The 5,537-nt window shown below is 34.7% G+C and overlaps 1 pseudogene across 1 annotated transcript; it reads right to left on the minus strand.

Moving 5' to 3' along the window:
- Positions 1-2,372: 2,372 nt before the first annotated feature.
- On the minus strand, positions 2,373-5,295 carry LOC143628612 (uncharacterized; annotated as a pseudogene). Its single transcript, XR_013152779.1, has 9 exons — positions 4,938-5,295; positions 4,762-4,857; positions 4,357-4,668; positions 4,146-4,281; positions 3,645-3,806; positions 3,442-3,567; positions 3,178-3,372; positions 2,965-3,087; positions 2,373-2,879 (listed from the first exon to the last, which is right to left on the minus strand). The product of XR_013152779.1 is annotated as an uncharacterized LOC143628612 (transcript).
- Between the last annotated feature and the right edge of the window lie 242 nt (positions 5,296-5,537).

Genomic DNA, 5,537 nt, shown 5'->3' on the forward strand with positions numbered 1-5,537 from the left:
ATATGTTAGGTCACATAGGCTCAGTCCTCGCTAGCGTCATGTTCGTCTGGGCCATCATCCAACAATACTTCCCTTACAACATCCGTAACTTGGTCGACAAATACTCCCAACGATGCTTCACCTTATTCTACCCGTATATCCAAATCACCTTCAACGAGTTAGGGAGTTGTTGGAGGAGACGGAGATGACGCCTGCGGATGTGGCGGAGAATTTGATGCCGAAGACGAGTCCGGCAGACCCGGACGGGTGTTTGCGGAGTTTGATTGGTGCGTTGGAGGAGACGAAAGCGGAGGCGGAGCGGAAGAAGGTTGAGGAAGAGGAGGAGAGGAAGAAGATTAAGGTTGCGAATTCGTTAGTTGAGAAAGGGAGCGTGTAAGGAAGGTGGTGGTGATCGGAATGTAGGTCGGTCGGTAGCGGAGTTGCTTTGGGAAATGAGGATTTGCCGGCAAAGGGGTGGGTGACATGTGGATAAGGTCAACGTGTTTGATTGTCCATTGTTTTGACCAAAATAGTTTGGTCCCTCTAGTTCCATTTAGGACGGTAATACTAGTCCTTTGTTAGGTTTTGAATTTTCAAATAAATAAAAATATCAGTTAGCATTTTAATATTATTCTAAATAAATAATTTAGATTCAGATTTATACTATTTGAGTATTTCCTTGGTTTCTCCGTGCCGTGATTGTCACTGAAACCATTATTTGGAAACTTTCAAAGATCACACAACCCCTTGTCACATTGTATGTCATGGGGCTAAACGTACCTACTCTGATTGCTTGTCGTATATATACCTGGAAAAACCAATTTTCATATTATTCCTTGAAATTATATAATTACCAAATTAACACAAAAATAAGAATTTCATATTATTTTTTTATAAGTTGTATTTTTTTATTATTTTGAGTTTAGGGTTTTGGGTTTAGGGTTCGGATTTAAGGTTTAGGGTTTCGGGTTTTGGGTTTTGGGTTTAGGGATCGAGTTTAGGGTTTTAGGTTTTCGAGTTTATTTTGTAAAAGATAAAGAGGTAAATAAGAATATTATAAATATATACTATTAAAATTAAAAAAAATATTATAAATATTTACAATATTAATACTAATAAAATAAATTAATAGTAATACTTGATTGTTTTTAATTTGATATATGTAAGTAGAGATTATTAAGTAAAAAAAAATATTGTATGGACTATGTATAAATAATGTTAATGAGTAATAGCAATTTATCTAATAAGTTAAGAGGGGTGTATATTTAGTAAAAATGATATAAGGGGGTACGTTTAATAGCACCCATATATAATATAACTTTCGATAAAAATGTTACTGTCACATTAGTTGGTGCTTAGTAAAATTAGATGGGCACGTATGACCCCTTTTCTCTAAATTTAACATGAATCCATATATTTACATTTTCATCTAGGGATGAGCCCGGTATCATATCGATACCGATCCCGAATTTCCTAAAAACATGATACCAGTATCGAAAATGCTCGATTCAGTACCGGTGACATAGGCAAAAATTCGGTAAATACCAATACCGAATTGTACCTAGGGCCGTCCAAACCGCTCGTCGCTCGAACTCGCTCTCCGCTTACTCGGAGATTGTTCGGAAAATGCTCGGTCTTTTTTTAATTTATTTTATATATAATAATATATGAACAAATATATAAATATATAGACAAAACATATAAATATAAACTTACAATTATTTTTACCCCTTAAAATTTCTTATATTCCATCAATTTTATAGTTTTATTTGTTCGCTTTAAGTTTTTAGAATACTAGAGGTTTGTTTACATGATCATTATATCTCACTTCAAACTTATTAGTAATAAAAATTTACAATCTATTACACGTTTCTCTAAAAACTACTTATTTATTTATAAAATATATTATTTACAACCTTCAAATTTGTTTCTTATTGAAAATTTTAAACAGAAAAAGAAATAAATATTGCTCGAAATCGCTCGATGTACGATCGAAAAATGCTCGATTCGATTTTGGCTCGTTTCGGTTTTCCCTCGGTTCGAATTTCAGTCGTTCGATTCGGTTTTAAACGAGCCAAGCAACGAGCAAGCCTTCGCTCGGTTCGGCTTGGCTTGTGAACAGCCCTAATTGTACCGAACACGAGGCCTCAAATAGTTGATACCGAATCATTACTGACAGTACACGTTTCGATCCGATACTATTTGTTCAGCCTTGTTTTCACCATACCATACTGGTGGGATAGAGTTATAAAGCCTATATGATATGTTATGATATGTTGTGAATGTTAGACGGCCCATATCGCCTGTTTGCAGTGTGTACAGCCTGCCATTTAGTCTGTTGAAAAAGATAATCAAATTTAATGAAGTTAAAAGTCAATACCCGTTAGCATTTATCCCTAGTATGACTATTGGCAATTCACTATCAAACCGGATTCATAATTTCATATTAAAACCATTCTTTTCACAGCCAAAACTTGAAACGAACTCCATAACAAGATCAAGTCAACAATACTATTGAAACACTAAGGTCAAGTCGGATTGTATAACTGGTCAAAATGAGTTCGGGTCAATATAAACAGCTTATAATTTGTTTGAATTATTAATTTGTTTTCTACACAAAAAAAGCGTTACCGGTAGCAAATTAACTGCAAAACAACACTTGTACAAACCAACTAGTAAAACAACAGTTGTACAACATTATTCTAATCAACTGCATTACAAGATCTAGTTCTGAAGTTGTACAACATTTTCTATATCATCTTTATTTCCATCATTATTAATCATAAACTCATCAGAAGTAATCAGATTTAAAGTCCAAGAAGGTTGTAATGACTGTGATCAAGTTTTTTCAAATGAACACAACACAAAATGCATTCTGGCAGTTCTTCAGCCTTTGTGCCCTATATCAAGATTCAAATTATCAATTTAGACAAAAAAAAATAAAAAATAAAGTAAAAAATCGATGATCTCTTTTAAAATACCAACCTGAAGAGTGAGCCCAAAATCAAGGTTACAAAGCTTCAAACGATCTTGAAACGCACCAAAACCTTTTCTAGATATGTAACTAAATCTATGCATGTCCAAATCAATCTCAATGTAGTTCTCTCCCTGTCAAAGTATAGAATCATAGCACGGTTATAAATATTTTTTATATATATTCAGGATAATTGTAAAAATCATGTATATATAAATCATTACCAGATAAAATTCATGTTGCGGACGTGAAAGAACCGGCTTCTCGTTGTAAGCATTCATAAGCTTCCTTTCAGGCGCACTTAACAGAATTTCATCCAAGTTTGTCAACCGCCCCAAAATCTTTAATCTTTCCCTGCACGGTGCAATTGAATCTACTGGAAAACCTCTAACCCGTTCCACCTCATCATCAATTATTTTCTGTTATAAAATCAAAATTAACGTCCTGTAAAACTTCAAACAAATATAACAATATAAAGACCATCATACCCTAATATTTTCTTGAAAATGAAGTGGGAGTTGCTCATAGTTTTCCGAGAGCTTGAAGTAAAAAACAAAGCTCATCCCTTCACCATCATATTCACTTTGGAATATTGTAGGAGGGTACAACGGTATCTGATGGAAAATGTTTTTTTTTAAATAAGTATACAGATATTAAGTCTATAAAAATGTTGTGGTCCTTGTGGATGTACCTGAAGATTTACAACAAGTAGTGACGGGATTTTTCCCGATGACTCAATGGTTGGAAGTTGAATAAGACGTGAAATGTGATCAATTTTACGTTGAGATAAGAATACATCAACACCAATTGGATAGAAGCAGCTTCATTGGAAGCATTTTCTTTCTTTTTATCTCTGCCAAATAAAAAGAACATATTATTAGATTATTATTTTCATAATAGTTTCATAATCGTATTTAAAGGGGTGGGCTCTGGTACAAACAACATTGTGTGCGAAGTGTACGAAGCGAAGTAGATAAGGACGTTGGGGCATTTTCGTAATTTTAATAATCAAACTTATTCAGCATATAACTGTAGCTTAATTTTTTACTCTAGTACAATGTTGTTATAGCGTAATTATTCGTTGATGTAATTATCATAATCAAGAAAATGCCACCTCATGGAATTTTCCTTCACTTCATACAATTCGGACGATAAACCTATTTGTATTCGATCCTAACACCATATTAAGTACCTTAAATAGTTATGTCCCCTGACTTTAAATGTACTTGGATCAAGTGGAGACCAGCAATCAGACATGTTCTTGTCAATGGGACAACACGGGACTTGAGAGCCGGCGACCGGTCTATGAAGCACCGCTTTCGGGGACACTAAAACAAAACAATGTCATTAGAAATCATCTAAACTAATAAAACTTATAACAAAACTATAAACACGAGCCTTACAAATAGAAAGATTAGATTGGCCTTCCCTCCATTTAAAAGAAAGCATAGACGTAACTTTCTTCTTTGCACTTTGAGGACTCGAGCACGGTGATTTACTTTTAACATCCGTGGACGTGGTGCAGTTAAGGCACGGGAGACAATTATTTTGTAAAATTCCAAAATTGTGAGACTCATTATATACAGTAGACGACGCGTCTTCATTTTGTTTCACTAACGAATTAGAACCGGAGAATGTAGCAGTAGCACCATTGGCATTATCAGCAAACCGCGGTGTGACTGACGCACCAATCGACCCGGTTTGAGATACCATATCTGTTACATCAAAGTTATCAGATAAGTTTGACCATAAAAGTCAAAATGATATAAAAAAGGACCACTTAATAATTAATTAGTAAGTACAAGTACCATCTTGGGTGCTGTAGAAATCTTCTTCTTCTTCTTCTTCTTCGTCATCATCAGAGTCAACTGCAACTGGAGAATCATACCAAGAATCCGAATTCCCTGTAATCAATCAAACAATTATTAAAAATAGAATAAAACCCTAATTTCAAAATCAAACAAATTGTGAATAATATTAAAACCTTGAAATGTAGGATTACGATGCAAGCGATCGATGGAATTGGAAGCAGATGGGTCAATTTTATTATTATTACGAGATGGGTAGCGATTAACGGGTTCGGGTTTGGGTTTCCTATCGATTCGTCTTGTTCTTCTTCGTCCACCATGTGGTGTTGTTGTAGTAGTAGTATTATTAATTCTGGGTGTTAATTCACCATCTTGGTGATTGGATCCAACACAGACGCACCGTTTGGCTTTGGATCCACATACTCCCATCGATCTTACACACACTGGAAGCTAAGCTAGCAGAAATGAATATGATCAAATAAATAAAATCTTAAGAGAGAGTTTTGGATGGATTGTAATAATTAATAAGTGTATCTGTATGTGGGTGGATTGAAAGGAATGAAACAATAATAATAAATATCAGATAGAATGGAATGGTGCATCAGAATCTTGTTGGAGATTCAGATAAGGAAGTAAGAAACTCAGATCCCAGAGATGAGCAGGGAGTAAAGTAAAGGAGTGGTTTTACTGTACACGAGAATGAATACCACACGTAAAAGTCAAGACCAGCCTCCCTAATGAATGTTTAACCGATCCATTTCGGATCGACTGAATTG

This window comes from Bidens hawaiensis, unplaced genomic scaffold (assembly GCF_021521415.1).
Source record: "Bidens hawaiensis isolate Kalapana, Puna unplaced genomic scaffold, B.hawaiensis_p1.1 tig00005028_1, whole genome shotgun sequence".
In the NCBI taxonomy this organism is placed as follows: Eukaryota; Viridiplantae; Streptophyta; class Magnoliopsida; order Asterales; family Asteraceae; genus Bidens; species Bidens hawaiensis.